This window comes from Lontra canadensis, unplaced genomic scaffold (genome assembly GCF_010015895.1).
Source record: "Lontra canadensis isolate GAN:19392208 unplaced genomic scaffold, GSC_riverotter_1.0 scaffold4, whole genome shotgun sequence".
NCBI classification, from domain to species: Eukaryota; Metazoa; Chordata; class Mammalia; order Carnivora; family Mustelidae; genus Lontra; species Lontra canadensis.
The window spans coordinates 53,718,205-53,736,343 of record NW_022630998.1 but is presented as its reverse complement, the minus strand read 5'-3'; the positions used below and the strand labels follow the sequence as shown (position 1 = coordinate 53,736,343).

Below are 18,139 nucleotides of genomic sequence, written 5' to 3'. Positions count from 1 at the left end.
AAGAAAGAAAGAAAGAAAGAAAGAAAGAAAGAAAGAAAGAAAGAAAGAAAGACTACAAGAGTAAGCCTGAGGATCTTAGATGCTAAAAGCTGGCTTTTACCTTCCACTTTCCATGAGCCCTTGGGCAGTTTTCTTAATTACGACTATACTAATACCCTTTGTCCAAAGGGAGCTGTAGATGGACACCTGGTGGATAAAAGACCTTGAAATGAAAGGATTTGTTGTTCTCTTGCCGTTTCCCTGACAGCTGAAGTTATCCCTACTGCTAGTTGTTATAGAAGATTTCTTGTATTACCAAATTACATCTGAAGGATAATCAATATTCATTCTCTTATAGAATGGAGTCATGCAAGTAGGAGCCGTCTGAGCTGCTAACTGGCATGCTTCGGAGTCCTAGACAAATTTTGCAAAGCTAGGTCATAGGAAAATGAATCTGTATTATTGGAGGAAAGGGAAATTTCAAGGTCAGGCTCAGCCAGAAAAGAAAGAAAAGCGAGGGTTTTCCTGATTCGCTTGCCATCCCACAGTGAGGCCTGTCAGAAGAAGACATCTGCCTCCCCCTCTCACCCTTCGTTCCCAGCAAGGAAGCCAGATCAGCCTTGTCAGTATACGCATGGGGCAGCTACTGATAGGTTGGCTGGAAAAAAGGCAGTTCCGGTCCCAGCTAGTAAGCTGTTCAGGCCTCTCAGAGGGAGGGAATTCTGCTGATTAGACCACAGAGGAAAAGAACAACGAACTGAAATTCCAGAATTCTGAGCACTGGTCCTACTCCAAGCTACCAATGGGGCTCAAGAAGTTTATTTTCCTATCTTCAATTTCCTCAGTAAGTGAGAAGTTAGGGCAAACTTTAAGGTGTTTGTTTGTTTGTTTGTTTTAAGATTTTATTTATTTATTTGAGAGAGAGCACACACATGCATGAGGAGAGGAAGAGAAAGGAAGGGAATCCCAAGTGGACTCTGCACTGAACGAGGAACCTACCACAGGGCTTAGTCCCACCGCCCTGAGATCAGGACCTGAGCCAAAACCAAGACTCAGTTGCTTAATCGACTATATTACCCAGCACCCTTTTGAAGGTTGTTTTCAACTCAAAAAGTTTAGTTTGGAGATCCTAACACCACTTTGCAAAACTTATGAAGCAGCATCTAAATCAGCCACGGAAGTCTACTGTGTTAGAAAGGAAATCTGCTGAAACAGAAACCGCAAATGACCGCAACTCAAACAAGATGGATATGTTCTTCTTTCTCATGTAACAAAATAGGCAGGGAGAAATGTGTGGCTCCAGAGGGCTGCTGCTTTTCCTTCTCTCCCTCTCCCTAGTGTCACTCTCATGCTCCTGTCCCAGGACGCTCCCCACCGCATCGGCATTCCAGCCACAGGGAAGGGGTCAAGGAGGGAGACTGAGCCCACGCCTCCCAAGCCTCTGATCTGGCTGTTGCTTATCACTCTGGGGGACAAGCCCAGACCCAGTTATGACTCCCAGACTCCCAGGAAGACTGGGAAACTTAGTTTATTATCTTAATGTGGCCATGAGCCTTCTAAAAATAAGTTCCGTTTTGTTACAAAAGACGGGAAGAGCTAGCTGTTTAACAGCTAGTTATCAGAGGACAACTAGAAGCTTGCTACCATCTCCATCTTTGGTTCTTTGGATGGTCTCTTCTAAACACAAATGTCCGACTGCTCAGGATGCCCTGTCCCCAGTCATTCACTATCAAGTCAAAGGTGCATTGTTATTACCTGTACAAAGTATTACAGGGGAACTCCGAATTACCCATTTAGAAAATGGTCTTGGTCAACCTTTTTTCCCACTCTTGTTGCCTGGCTTTGCTTTATCCAGTCGTAAAGGCAAAGATCTAAAGACCAGTGATGTTACTTGAGTTTTCCGTCTCTACAATGAAAAGACGAATAGGCTTGATTTCACTTGTTTGGTTCCCTGTACTCCTTGTGGATTCTGAGCCCGTGATGTGCATGAGGCCAGAGAAGAGAGCAGGAAAGAGAAGCCAGAATTATTTACTTATTTGAGAGAGAGAGAGAAAACATGCACAAGGAAGGGGGAGGGGCAGAGGGACAAAATCTCAGACTCCCTCCTGAGCATGGAGCCCAATGCAGGGATCGATCTCATAACCCCGAGATCATGACCTGAGCCAAAACCAAGAGTTTGATGCCCAACTAACTGAGCCACCCAGACACCCCGCACGTCCTTTGTAACCCCTTGTAGGTCACCACCTTTTAGCTGTTCATCCCCCAGCCTGGTGAGATCAGCATACCAGAGTGCCCATAAAGAGAAGAGCTGAACATAACAGTACAGTCTGTGCCCCCCAGAGGTGATGCTGTGAGTCCGTCCACACACACAGTTGCCAGGCAGAATAAAGGAGACAACTTGAGACAGTGTTGAAGTGATATCAAGGGAATGACTCAGGGATCTTATGGAGAGGGACAGGGGGATGGTGGAGAGACTCCTTGAGATAGAGTGTGGTCAGAGTTGGCCTTTCTGAAGAGGTGACATCTGAGGTGAAGCCTGAAAGGTGATGAGAAGCCACTAATGCAATGACATGAGAAGAACAGTTCAAGTACAGGAAACTCAAGTCCAAAGTCCAAATAATGACAAAATCAGAAATGAACAATTGCCCGTATCTTAACATTCTCATGCCTATGAGTTTGCATATTACAAAAGGGAGTGTATTTAATTGCTACATTCACTTGTTTATTTACAAGATCACTGAATTTTTGGAGGGAATGTATGACATTCTGAGCATTCATATTTTTTGATCAGTAGATCCTATAAAGCTGATTTGACTCCTTTCATAGCTCCAGATTGAGCACAAGGTACAATTTTATTTGACTGCTGCAAAGCTTCTGACCAAGAAACAAAAACAGCAACAAAGCACTGACTAATCAAAGAACATTAATGCCTACATCATTTTCTATCTCATTTTTATATAAATAATCAAACCGGGCCAGAATCTAGGGCACTTAAATGAGCCAATTCAATTCTTTTAAAAATATTGCTGCAAAGAATCCCAATACATGATGAAAAAGTATTTAATATTTCCTTCAAAGTGTTTGCTATTCCCAGTATATAGATTTGAGGAGAAAATGTGAACCAATTTTCCCAAATAATATTTCAAGATTTCTCCTGGAAAAGTGTTTTGATTCACTTTGAAGGTAATTAAAGAAGAAGATATTACCGGGTATCCAGTAAAATAAGCTGTTCTTGCGGAATTCATCCTGACACTTTGTATTTCATGTTGTTCCATCTGAAGTGAACTTGAAAGCATCATTCTATTAGCTATTTATGCTGATCTTAGTTTGATGAAAACAAAGTGGAAGATTTATAGTGCCGTTGAGTAGAATAAAGTCTTCTCTGATTACTGTTACCTTTTACAAAGTGGATCTCAAATTATACTAGTTTTGTTTTGTTTTGCTTTGCTTTGTGGCCTACGTTTCATATTTTAGTACAAATCTCAGTCATAACTTTTTTGTTTTGATAAAATATGCATAATAAAGCGTATCATTTTAACCATTTTTAAGTGTACATACAGTTCAGTGGCAATAAGTATATTCAGATCTGGGCAACTGTCAGCATCATCTGTCTCTAGAATTTTTTTCATTTTCCCAAACTGAAATCTGGTACCCATTACACAGCAACTCCCCTTCCCCACACCCCCGGCCCCCTGCCACCCCAGTCCTTGGCAACCATCTTTCTACTTTATGACTCTATGAATTTGACTATTCCAGGTACCTGACATAAATGGGATCACAATATTTGTCCTTTTCTGTCCGGCTTATTTTACTTAGTGTAATGTTTCCAAGGTTTATCTGTATTATAGCATTTATAACAATTCCATTCCCTTTTTAAGGCTGAATATATTCTACTACATGTATGTATCACATTTTGTTTATCCTTTATCAGTGGACATTTGTTTGTTTCTACCTTTGATTATACTATAAATAATACTGCTATAAACATAAGTGTACAAATATCTTTGCAAGTCCCTGTTTTCAATTCTTTCAGGTGTATTCTTAGGTGTGGAATTACTGGATCATACGGTAATTCTTTAATTTTTTAAGGAAACACTCCACTGTCTTCCACCTAGTTAGGTTTTGTATTTTGTAGTTGAAGACCGCTTAGCATAGTGGGTGAAAGCCTGGGCTCTGCTATTAGAAACACATATACGCGGATTTGAATCTCAGCAGCACCATCATCAAACACAAGAGTCAATTTGACTAGTGATAAAGTGTTCTGAGGGGACCTGAAATACCATGGGGAAAAAAGTCCCAAACCTAAGTAATTACTAATGAATTAACATGGGGTGGGGTGGGGTGGGGGACCACCTTTCTATTCTGCAAGTTACTGAACCTCTGTAAAGCCTCAGTTTCTTCCTATATAAAATGCAAATGATTATTATCAGGCATCCTTCCTTGGGTCATTGTGAGGTTCAATAAAACAATGTAAGTAAAACATTTAGTGGGGTGTCCCAAATAAGGAAAGCACCCACTTAATGTTAGTTACACCATTATTTACGAGCAGAGTCTCTTATAGCATGAGCTCTTTGCTGTACTTCTGCTTCGAAAGAAACGAAATTGATTAGATGTAGCTCTTGTAGATGCCGTAGTTAATATGACCCACTCACAATTCTATCAATGAAATTGAAATGACAGAATGGCAGATTTCATGGATTCTCTGAAAACCTATATAGAAAGCCCTTTAAAAAGAAGCCAGGTTAATGACCTCGCAAAAACATAATCTCATCTGGTTTCTCTTTCATCGTTCCCCTGGGTGATTGTATTTTCATTTGAGGCAAAATCAAAAACTCAGTAGGCTGAAAAATCAATAAACTTCACTTTTTCTAATTTAAGCTCAAAGCTGACTAGTTAAGTAATCCCATTTGATCAACAGACACAGTGACAAATGCCCTCCCCTCTACCCAACTACCATATGGATGCTCTAGAGAAATAATTAACGATAAAGACATTGTAAGTTGTCTGAAAGTAAAGATTATGCTTGTAAGTGATATTTTTTTAATGCTTGTAACTTTTTCTTTAAATCTGCTTTATTTCCTCTGTCTGAACAGTGTTTTGTTTTGCTTTGCTTGGGTTTTTTTTTTTTTTTTTTTTTGGTTTTGCTTTCTTTTGGCTTGTTTTATTTAAAAAAAAATCAGCATTTGAAAAGGCCAGTCATTGAGGTTTTCAAGGTGATTTAGGCAAAGAAACTCTTGAGTAGCAGGAGAAGGTAGCTTGTTTACAATTCAGGGTCTAGCAACAGGAGAGGATCTTGCAATCATTGTTAATAGTGTGTGTTTCTAAGCATATACAAAGAATATAGGGGTGACAGAATTGGTGTAGTTAAGTCAAGAGATAATTTTCTGGGGTCTTGTAGCTAAGAAAAGTTGGCTTTAGGTTAAAAGCTGCCACAAAGAGCTCATCAGCGCCCTGAGTTTGCAGAGAGAGCCAAATTATTGCATTATTCTTTGGACTTGCTGGAAACTCAGTGTTCTACTTTGATTTGGCAACACTTGTCTCCTAGGATGTGTGACCAGTGCCAGTTTTCCTACAACTTCTTTGGTGGCAGAGGCAATGGGTCCTTCAAAATGTTGGGCCAAAAAAATTGACCACAGATTTGCAGCCCAAAAGAAATGGGAACTTCCTGAATTGATTCCAGCAAAGAAGGACTTTGAAAATCTCCTTTGTTAAAGTCTATGCATTGCGTTTTTGTACCCAGTTGGAAAGGCAAATAAATTTCAGTCTTTCCCCTCTAAAACATGGGGTCCTGTGCTCTTATATTATTTACTATTTTATATTTAAAAGATTGGGAGAGTATAAGGAGAATTTCTCTTGTGAGAACTGGCTTCTTAAAAAATTAAGGCATCTTGGATGGTCTGACATTTAGTTAAAGCATTCGTCATAAATAACCTCAGCTCCACTGGTTTATAAGAATGGGTACTAATGAGAGCTTTATCTCCCCCATTCTATGGAGTTGGAAGAATCAGGGAGAAACTAGACAGCCAAGAAAACAGACCTCCCAGACAGAGGTAGTGCTTCCGATTTGCATGTTTCCTGAATGTCTCCTGAGCAGTGAGTTATGAATACATATTTAGAAGAATCCACTCTAGCTAATGCAGTAAAGCTACATCCTGCCTTCAGAGATTCACAATGCTTATTAGCATGTTAAAGACTCTGAAAAGTCCTAGAATATTGAAATCTTGGGATTCTGATATTTTTCCGACTTACTTCAAAATGAAACAATTTCTGTAGAAAACCTTTTAATGCATCGTGACACATCATATTCTTGGGATCTCAACTTGGGAAATGAAAGGTCTTGATTGTATCTCTTCTTTCTCTGTTGGAAACATGGTTTGTTCCCATTGATTTCTTCCCCCTCTAGTTTAATGGCAGCAGACTATGACAGGCAAAATCTCTTCAGCTAAAGAGTGATTATGTTCTGCAGGGTTTTCTCACCATGAGTTCTTCATGGAGCTCAATTCATGTCTCCTCAGGTTAATGAGTTAAAAGCTAGGCAGCTCTGTTTAACTCTGAGATGCTGCGTGTTGCTGGTCCAAGGAGGAACTGGATTGGGAGACAGTTCATTTCTTCCTTATTGCTTTTTTTTTTTTAAGATTTAATTTATTTATTTGACAGACAGAGATCCCAAGTAGGCAGAGAGGCAGACAGAGAGAGAGGAAGAAGCAGGCTCCACACTGAGCAGAGAGCCTGATGCAGGGCTCCATTCCAGGACCCTGGGATCATGACCTGAGCCAAAGGCAGAGGCTTTAACCCACTGAGCCACCCAGGCGCCCCTCTTTATTGCTTTTTTTAAGAAAGAACGTTTTAGTTCAGAGTGTCTTATGAATAAATTGTGGCAAATAGTTGCTCAGTATTAAATAACACTCAAGGCATACTAACTTTATTTTTATCCAAAGCTAGAGACATTTTTCAGTTTTCATCTTGAAACTACCTAGGTTGAACTCACTAGGTCTATAAGCTGGTTTCAGTGTTCAGAACACGTGTTGGTTCTCCAAGCCTACTGTCTTCAGTGAGAAAGGCAGTGAAGGAGGGTGCAACATCTGCTGAATGGCCCGGGAGGCCTGAGCTCAGTGACCAGTGCCAGTCATCAGTTGACCACTTGAGGGTCTATGCATGATACAAGGGATTCAACTATGCATTGCTGTGTGACCAATGTCATTTGGAAGGAGCCACAAAAAGCCAATATGGAATAATTATTCTTGTTAAACTGGGACAGTGAGCCCTGTTTCTATGGTGAAAACACCAAAAAACTGACAATGATAGATTCTGAATTCAATAGACCAGCACTTGCCATATTTTATTCCTCTTGAGCTATTTCTTCTCTTTCTGGAGTCATCTTTACAGTAGAAGAACTCATGTTAACCTTGCATTATACTGGAGTAGCCAGTATTTTTTATTTCTGAGAATTACTTCACATAGGGGTTGGCAATCTTTTTGTGTGATGGGCCAAATAGTAAAGACCTTATGCTTTGCACTTCAGTCTCTGTCACAGCTACTCAGCTCTGCCATCGTGGCATGAAAGTAGACACGGATAATGAGAAAACAAAAGAAGGTGGCTCTCTTCCAGTAACATTTTATTTATGGGCCCTGTGATTTGAATTTTACATCATTTTCACTTGTCGCAAAATATTCTTTTTATTTTTTTTTCCGAACGTTTAAAAATACAAAAGGCATTCTTAGCTTATAAGCTGTTTAGAAATAGATGGTGGGTTAGATCTGGCCTGCGGGCCCTCCTTTGCTCACCCTTGACCCACGGCATCCTGCAGACATTTATTCACGTGTTCTGAGGCCCCCTCTCATATCCATCCATAGCCCTCTAGCCTTAAACTGAGAAGCCAGGCAAGGGGAATGGTGTCTGTTCTCCATAGATGCCTAAAGTCACGTCTTTTGGCTCATCATTATGAACCAATGGAGAACTTGGGCCAGATAACCGACCGTTACAATGGATCAAAGGTATTATGTTTCTAATATATATTACTTGAAAGTTATACTGACTAGGTTCAAATAAAAGGGTCCCAGCCTGTAATTCCCCTGAGATATCACAGTGGAACTGATTTCCTACCAGGGGCATTTCTTCAACTGAGGGGCATCGAACAACCAGAGGTGTTGATCACCCCGTTCTACCCCATTGTTCTACTTTCTGCTTTGTTCTAAGGAAATAGCCAGTGTATTTTTGACTTCTAAGCATAGTCAGGAATTAGGGTTTAGTCAGCAGGAAAGGAAGCCATTGGTGCCCAATGCTTGGTCTTGGCACCAGTAGTGGTAAATCCCAGACGCCCTGGGGCACAGAGTTTCATAAGAAGGAAGTGCTGACTATGCAAACAGATGCCATCATTTGGCCTTGGAGGTTGCCTCTCTGGAGAAGGTCCAAATATATCCTTAGAGGACCTGCCAAGCTCCACATGTATTGGTGACAACCATTTGCTGCCAACCATTTGTTATGATTAAGGGTTAGTGAGCCAGCTAAGTAATTTGTCATCAGGGGATCAAAAATGATATGTTCTAGAGCTGACCTTCAACTTTAGCTAGTATCAAGGTATCCCTTATAGGCTAAACCAGTGGCTCCCAGAAGCCCTCTGTGAACCAACACCAACCTATAGCAAGGCTTTTCTTTGTCTGTGATGAAAGGAGAAAAATGAGGGCAATGCAATTAGCTTCTCTGAAAGCTAATACCACTAAACATCTCAGTTCTAAGATCGCGTCCTTTTGTGTGTGTGTGTGTGTGTGTGTGTGTGTGTGTGTAGTGTGTAGTGTGTGTGTTTAGTGGTTAAGTGGAAATAGAAATTTTTCTATTGAGTGGAAATAGAAATTCTTCTCTGTGAGAACTCAGTGAAGTGACTTTCCTCTCTAATCGCCAGTTTCCTTGTCTGTAAATGGGAGCTAAAATTTGATCTGCCTCATACAATTTTTTGTAGAAATAGAAATTGATTATCCCAGGGCTGCCTGGGTGGCTCAGTCAGTTGAGCATCTGACTCCTGGTCTCAGTTCAGGTCATGATCTCAGGGTCGTGAATTGGACTCCATGTTGGGCTCCACATTCATTGGGGAGTCTGCTTGAGATTTTCTTCCTCTATCTCTCTCTTTCTCTCTCAAATAAATAAATAAATATTTTTTAAAAAAATTTTAAGTGACTATCCTTAAAAAGCATATACCATAGTGCCTGGCACATAATAACTGCTCAATAAACATTAGTAATACCATTACACATTATCATAATCACCTGAACTTTTAATGCTTTTATGTGGCAAGTAAAAAATAAAACCTACCCAGTGTGTGTTTTCCTTTTCTCCTCCAGCCCTTTTTTTTAGGGTGATGGGATTTTCTGATCTGTAAAATTCAATTATATAATTGTAACTTTCAGTAAGTTCTTATAGATCACTTACTTAAGTGGCTGAGATGAAAAAAAAAAAATGACCTATTTCCACCAAGATGATATTTAAGTGAAAGATGGTTCCCCAGGCTAGCAGTCTAGGAAGGGAGATGGGAAGCTGAGAATTGAGTCAACATTTATTTTCAGTATAAGATAATTGAGAATCACTGATGGTCTGGATGTGGATTAAGACAGAAAGGACAAAATCAAGAATGAATTCTATCTAGGTGTTTACTTGAGTAGGCAGGAAGATGGCTGTGACCCTTGGCTGACATAAATGTGGGACACTGAGGGGTTGGGGACATGTCCAGGCATAATCGTGAGTCCTTGTTAGGGTTTGTAAAGTGACCAAGAGGATCTAAATCGTGGTGTTGGTTAGGATCCTGGGACTGAGCAGTCAGAGGTGACTGGGGAAGTCCAGGCTAGCAATCTGAAGGTGTGGTTCTCAATTCTATGGGGACTGAGGAGTCTGGGCTAGGAGAATATGTGGAAACAAAAGAGGAGAGGAAGCCCATTATTGAGAAGTCAGGCAGAGGAAAGCCATCAAGCTAAGAAAAGTGAGAAACAGCAAACATTAAAGAACAAGAAATGATTTATCCTGAAATTTAAGAGAGAAGAGTATTTTGGGAATGAGGAGTAGTCATTTCTGTTGAATGTTCCTGTGGGATAGAGGCCAGTGAGAAATAACTATGGGATCAGGCAAGCAGGAGGAGACTGGGGACATGGATGAAAGCAGTTCAGTGGGGATATGGGGGCATGAGCCAGACTCTGGGGAGTTGGTGGGTGTAGGTGAGGCAAAGGACATAGACACAGCAAGTGTCAACTCTTTCAATAAGTGTGGTCTAAAGGGGAGCAGAGAAATGAACCAATAGCTGAAAGTGAATATGATGTGAAGGCAAAAATCATTTTTTAAGAGGAGATACTAGACTGAGCCTACAAGTCTAAGCTTTCTACCAAAATAAAAGGAAAAATCTGGGAAATCATGTGAACAGGAACCAGGGCTGGCTCCACCCAAGTGGGACGAGGGCAGGTACACAGGACCTTGCCTTCAGATGGCTCCCACATCTGGGCTGGAATGCCCTGCATTGCTGTCTCTGAACTCTGACCAATGTAATATCTGAATTTGTATTTGTGAGGTCTGATGAGATGATGGATCCTGCCATGAGGGCTTGAGGGCTAGGCTTACACGCTGCCCCCTCCCCAGGAAGAGTTCTAGGTCTGTTGATCCTGGTGCCACCCTCCCCCCTGCCACCCTCCATCTATGACAGAAGTCTGGGTACTGATGCAAGGATAGGTGGGGTGAGCACCCCTGTGACGTAGCCAGATGGGGCATGGTGGTGACTATCATTGCCCCAGGCTGGCAGTTTCTCGGGGAGGTGGCCAGTTAGAAACTCTCTCTTGGACTCTCACCCATCCTCATCTTCCTCTCCATATACTAAATATGTCATGATGTTCGATTTAGAAGCAAGTGATGTGAAATGCACCCACTACCCAGTAACATTCTTGTTAGGAGTAATGGGAGAGACCAACAACCATAATGTACTTTATCATCGACTCAGTGTGCAGTTTATGCATGGCAGGACCAAGGCGTAGGAAGATGAAAGCACTGACCTAAAATCAGAGAGCCACACAACTAGATCCTGAATTTTTTCAAGGAAGCTCTAGGCCCAATGTGGGGTTTGAACTCATGACCCTGAGATCAAGAGTCACATGCTCTACTGACTGAGACAGCCAGGCGCCCCTAGATCCTGAATCATGATGTTAAAAGAATCTCATTTCTTTCAGTTATAGATATCTACCTAGGGTGGCCAACCAGAATGAATTTATAAAATCAAATGAACAAATGGAAGGAGATTCTTTTCAGTGAAAAACAGCAAATGTCCAGGGATTCCTGGGTGGCTAAGTAGCTCAGGTCATGATCCCAGGGTCCTGGGATTGAGCCCCAAGTCTGGCTCCATGAGGAGCCTATTTCTACCTCTCTCTATCCCTCTTCCTCTGCCCCACCTTCCCTTCATGTTTGCTCCCTCTGGCTCTCTCAAATAAATAAAATCTTACCAAAAAACCCAGCAAATGTCCATTACGTGTCTACTACTGAATCTTGCTCTCAGAGAGGTGCACCACTGCCCCTCACAATGACCTCTACCTTCACCTCTGCTGGAACTCACATACGTATCCCTTAGACCACATGGTTACTGAAGGGATAGGGGTTCCGTGTATTAAACCTTTCCTTGTCTGGCATGAATTATGCCGTGAATATCTATTCTTGAGCTTTGTTCGTCTTCCTTTGTTCATCAAAGACAACAATTACAGTGACGTTCATGTCTTTCTCAATTCATTTTACCATCCCCGTCACTCATTTTTTGACCTATTTATATCAGCCTAATTTGTTTGACACCTGGTGGGATAATTTTGATTTACTTTTACAAAATACTGAAGTCATTACCACTTTGATAACTTTCTCATTTTCTGTCCAGGGTATGTGTAAATTACCGGGGAAAATATTCTAAACTCAGGCTTCGTTAAGCGTTGACAAGAATTTGTTTAATTCTTACATTCCTAATTGATAACTAGAATTGGCTTACTTTCCTCGGTGGGTTTCCATCCAAGACTATGATTCCAATATTCCCTGTGGTTCACATTTTGTGGAGGTCTCCAACATAAAGAGAAATGAATGTTATTGCAGCTCTTCTTAGGAAGTGTGTGTTTAAATGTGCATTTAAAATCATGGTTTATAACTATAAAATTAGTACATTTGAATTATAGAAAGATTGGAAAATATAATCAGGAAGAAAAAATTACCCATAATGCCTCAACCCATTGATAACCACTGATAACATTTCAGGGAGTTTCCTTTTGCAGTCTCCATCCTGCATCCTTTCTGGCATCCCTCAGCCCTCTACAGTTTTCTTTATATTTCTTGTTTTCATTGACTTATTTTTGTTGTTGTTTTTTCCTATCACTAGGGGGAAAAAAACAACTCAGTGAGGACAGGAATTGTGTCCGTTTTGTTCAGTTGTCTATCATTAATATCTCCTTGTTGAATAAATGAGTACTTTAATAGTCTCATCTTTTTTACCTGTGTGTGTGTGTGTGTGTGTGTGTGTTTGTAGAAAAGCCTTCTGATATATTTGGGATGATGTACTACATACATCCCTATCTTCATTTTCACTTATGTCATGAGTAGCTTATCCCAGTTTTGTAAAACTTGTTGACTCTTGAAAGTATAATTTAATTTTTTAAAGATTTTATTTATTTAATTGAGAGAAAGAGAGAGAGCACGAGCAGGAGGAGGTAAGAAGGAAAGAGAGAAGCAGACCCCGTTGAGCAGGGAGCCCAATGCAGGACTTGATCCCAGGACCCTGAGATCATGACCTGAGCCCAGACAGATGCTAAACCTACTGAGACACCCAGGCACGCCTTGAAAGTACAATTTAGTGTTCATGAAATTCTGCAACATGGACATATTATGATTTATTGAAACGTATAGTTTTGAACATACCTAGGTTCTAAAATACAAAGGGAATTTTCAGAGTGTAGTTGCTTTTTTGTGACATTGAATAATTGTTTAATCCTGAAAAATATTTGGGTGATCAGAAGGAAGAGATACTTATTTTGGAGTATTGCATTACTATTATATGAAATAATATTCAAAGGAGTTTGGTCTATTTAGATGAAGTTTAAGTATGAATATTATATAAAAATTAAATAAATGATAAACTTGAATGAGGTGTGAAGGATTTTGCAGCATTTGTTGCAAACTGACTTTTTGAAAGAATTTTTGGATTCTGGGAAAATATCACATAAAATTTGTCATTTTAAATATTTTTAAGTATACAACTCAGTGGCATTAAGTACATTCACGGTATGTGCAACCATCACCACTATCCTTTCCAGAACTTGATCCCAAAAGGAAACTCTGTACCCATGAAATACTAAGTCCCCATTCCTTCTCCCTCTCACTCCTGGTAACTCTATTCTGCTTTCTGACTCTACGAAGTTGACTCTTCCAAGCATATCCTGTAGGTAACATCATATGATATTTGTCATCTCGAGCCTGGCTCATTTCCCTGAGCATGAGGTCTTTGAGGTTCCTCAGTGCTGTAGCATGTGCTAGAATATCACCCATCCTTTTTGGTGGCTGTACACTCTTCTATGGTCCATATATACCACATTTTGTTGATCCATTTATCTGTCGATGAACACTTGGGTTAATTCCATCTCTGCGCTATTGTAGATAATGCTGCATGAACACTGTGCGCAGGCATCTGTTCAAGTTCCTGTTCTCCTGTGCTTTGGTATATACACCTAGGAGCGGAGCTGCTGAGAGAGAGCTCTCTGAGTTCAACCGTTACAGGTATCTACCATGCAGGACTGTGCTTACCATTATGCAATGGTGGAGAATGAGCTTTCTGTTCCCTCCAACATCCTTTACAAGAAGGAGCCCTGTAGTCATCTCAGGATTTGTATCTATACATCACTACTGGACATACCCGAGCTTTGGTTTATCCATACTGAAGGAGAGAGTGGCTTAGAAGACCAGGAACTATTATTTTATTTTTGTTCAAAATATGTTGCCTACAGGCAATTTTAAGAGTCAGCAGATTGTGTTATAGGTAGAAATGATGCCCAGATGAACGATTTCCTCTTGGTCTCCCTCCTCGAGAGCCAAACTTGGCACCAGGGAGATACCAGACAGTTATAGACCTCTCCTTCAAGAATCTTCAAAACTGTATTCTTGCCCTGCTCAACAAGCTTCTCAAACTTGCTTCTTGAACAGTGGGAGTCTACTTCCATCTGTTCATCAAGTTCTTGGAATATGTAATTGGAGTTAGAATTAGCCAATCTTTCTCCTGTTTTAACATGTCATCACATTTTTCTCTCCCTGCGTTTTGAGTTGGACACGGAGGGCATGTGTTGTTGTCTAGTGGTAACAAGCTTAGATTTTGGAGTCAGAAGTTCCAAATTAGTTTCCTATTATTAGTTTCCTGGGGCAACTGTAACAAGTACCACAAGCTAGATGGCTTAATGCAATAGAACTTCTGACAATTCTAGAAGCTGTAAGTCCTAAATCAAGGTATTGGCAGGGCCATGGCCCACTGACTCTGCTAGGGGAGGATACCTCCTGTCCAGTTCATGCACTGGTAGCATCCTTTCAGTCTGTCTTCATGTGTCTCTGTGTGTCTGTGTGCAAACTTCCCTCTTCCTACCCGGACACCAGTCATATTGGATGAAGGGTCCACTCCATACTGGACTCATAACCTCATCCTAACTTAAACAATTATATCTGGAACATCATTCCTAAGTAAGGTCACATTCTGAGGTACTAAGGTAATGACTTCAACAAATATTTTGAGATTGATCTACTCAAAACCAATACCCTTGATATGACTGCTAACTCCAGCTCTTACTAGCTCCTTGACCATGAGCACCTTGCCTACTCTCCTTAACTCAGGGTTTTATTTGTGTTTTGGAGCTCATGAGGATTATATGAAATAATTCAAGTAAAATGCCCTGTACAGTGCTTTGTATGCTGAGCAGTGGAAAGTGCTAGCAGATTATCCTTAGATTTGTGATGGGGATTTCTATGTAGGTTCTATGTTAGGATTCTGGTTTAAAGTTAGCATCTTTCTTTTTCTTTTTCTTTTTAAAGATTTAATTTTTTTTTAATTTGACAGAGAGAGAAAGAGAGATCACAAGTAGGCAGAGAGGCAGGCAGAGGGTGGGGGGGTGGGGTGGGAAGCAGGCTCCCTGCTGAGCAGAGAGCCTGATGCGGGCATGACCCCAGGACCCTGAGATCATGACCTGAGCAGAAGGCAAAGGCTTAATCCCCTGAGCCACCCAGGTGCCCCAAAGGTTAGCATCTTTTATTTAAAAGAGATCTAACTGTTCACGTGGCATCCACCAATAGGATTCTGAGGAACTCCAAATGATACCAACATTAGTTCGTGTATTTGCGTATTCTTTCCTGGAGAAGGCTCCATGTCATCTAAGAATATGGTTGCACTGATATTCAGCAATTCATGATGCTCTGCGGGGGCGGGAGTGGGGGACCGGGGGTTTATAGGGAACTTTCAGTGCAGGAAACTTAGAGCCAAGTCAGAGAGATGGGTGGCTGCCAGGTGGGCTAAGAGAGACTGGGGCTCCAGAGTGCTTCTCCAGTGTGGTACTTCTGTGGTTATCCTTTTCCACCATAGACAAAAATGGAGGCCAAAATACCAACACGGTGATTTACAGAGCAGAGAACTGAGAGCAAGGTTAGAAAACCTGCCCAAGTTCACACATCCAGAAAGAGGCAGAGCTGAAGCATCACCCTGCTTCTGTCTGCCTCCAAAGCCCAAGGATAGTGTTTGACATTTGCAAGGTACTTGCTCGTCCTTTTCCAATGTGATTCTTAAAGTAATTCTGAGATAGGAGTAAGAAAGTGATCATCATCCCCTTATTCGGATAAGAATACGGGTCTAAAAATGTTTTTTAAAAAAACACTAGCCAAAGTCACCAAGCTAGTAAGTAGTAAAGAGATGGCTGTCTCTGGTTCCTAAAGTTAAGTTCTTTTTTGGGAAAGAAACAGACAAAGAAACAAAAACCCGAAAAACCCCAAACTCATAATTATTTATTGAGTGCCTATTATATTCTTGATGTATTCCCAGTATACATTATTTCATTTAATCCCCACCACAGCCCTATGAGGTAGGTATCATTATATCTATCTCATGAATGAGAAAAAAAAGGCAAGCAAGTCTTCAGGGTAAGATGATGAGTCAAACACTTTTCTCTACTTCCATCCCCTAAGAACTGGCAGTGTCCTGTGCCTCTAGAAGGACAGGTGAAGGGGGAGGTCTAAAATAAGAAGGATTGTTTGGATGGTTGTATGAAAATTGATCCTGCCCTTCTACCACTTTGTTGAAAGAAAGAAAAAAGGAAGAGAAGAGAAGAAGAAAGAAAAAGAAAGAAAGAAACAAACAAACGAACAAACTAGTCCTCTCCACCCCACACCATGGTTTATCCTCTGGAGAGGATGGTCTCCTAACTGTGAAGACCAGGTGCACCAAGCACAGGGACACCTTGTAGAAAATGGAGGGACCGATCAGGTACATGAGCACATACTGGGTGCTCAGACCCTCAGCCCTCTTTTCCTATTTGGCTCTGATAACACTAGCAGCTGGGGTCTCAGTCTCCAGACAAAAGGATAATAGAGCGTTTGTTTTTTTGTTTTTGTTTTTGTTTTTGTTTTTCTGAAGACTTTGACCAACCTAAGAAGGAAGATGTACAGTTACCAACATGAGAGTTTTCTGAACACAACATCCTAGCCATAGCTCTCTAGAGTGAAGCTTACTGTCAACAAAACTCCCCCACAGGCTCGTAACTTCCAAACGGGACTTTAGGTCTCCACACTTAAATATGAGCAGATAACTGAGGGTTTTCAGACACACAGGAAAGACTTCTCATAGGACAGATAAAGACTAGGTTTTCAACAGAAAAAAATGCAACTTAAGGAAAACTGTCAGAGAGATGTTAAGAAATAACAACTATTGGGGTGCCTAGGTAGACTCTATTGGTTGAGTGTCTGGCTCTTGATGTTGGCTCCAGTCAGGATGGGATCCAGCCCTGAGTGTGGGTCTGTGCTGAGTGTGGAGCCTGCTCAAGAGTCTCTCCCTCTGCTCCTACTTGTGTGTGTCTGCACTCTTTCCCTCTCTCTTCATGAAAGAAAGGAAGAAAGAAAGAAAGAAAGAAAGGAAGGAAGACTTTTTTTTTTAATAGAACAAAATAGGATATCAAGAAAGCAACCTTTAGAGAGCAAAAGTTAGCTTTAGGAAAAAAAAATATATAGTGTGAGTATAAAGATTCAAAGGTTTAAAAGATAAATTTAAGGATATTTTCCATAATGAGTAAGCAGACAGAGAAAGAAAAGAGCAGGACAAATAAAATTTAAAGCCCAGTCTGAGAGTTCCAGTTTCTAAATAATAGAAGGCTCAAAAAGATGGAAAGAAGAGAAGAAACCATGACCACTTAATTTAAGGGAAAAAAGAAAAGCCCTGAACTTAAGGACACATATTTCCAGAATGAATGAGCTGATTCAATGTGCAGCACAATGAATAAAAAAGCTGTATCATTATGAACTTTCAAAGCATTCAATACAAATATACTATCCTGTAAGGTTCCAGAAAGAAAACTGTTGCACCCAAGGATCTGGAATAAAAATAACTTTAGACTTCTCAGCAGTGACACATAAAGCTAGAAATTAAGGAGGGCAATGCCTTCAAAATTTTGAAGGAAGGTAATTTCCAACCTAGAATTCAATACCCAGCTGGCCTCTCAATTGAGTATGAAGAGAATAAATTATTTTTCATATATGCAGGTTTTCAAAAATTAACTTCCCAAGCAATCTTTCTTACAAAGCTATTGGAGGATGTCCTCCACAAAAACAAGGGAGTAAAATAAGAGGGAGGAAGACAGTGCATGCAACAAGCAGGAAATCCTTCATTGTAGAGGAATGAAGGAGAACCCCAAGATGGTGGTCAAGGCGAGTCCAGGATGACAGCTATGCAGTGAGATCACCAGTTCAGATTCGGTTAGGTCAGAGGGCTCTGGGAGATACATTGTCAGAAATATGGAAATGTGATTGATGCTCTTGAACACATTTAAGGGGAATTTAGACAACTGGAGAAGAGTTGGAAATTGAATTAGGAAAAATGATATAGGAAAATGAGCACATGTATAAACAACACTATTATTAATTGCAAGGAAAACA

General features: G+C 40.7%; 1 protein-coding gene across 2 annotated transcripts in view; it reads left to right on the top strand.

Annotated features, from left to right (window-relative positions):
• Window positions 1-18,139, top strand: part of STK32A (serine/threonine kinase 32A) — a 126,946-nt gene that overhangs the window by 4,456 nt on the left and 104,351 nt on the right. The gene's annotated exons all lie outside the window — the stretch shown is intronic.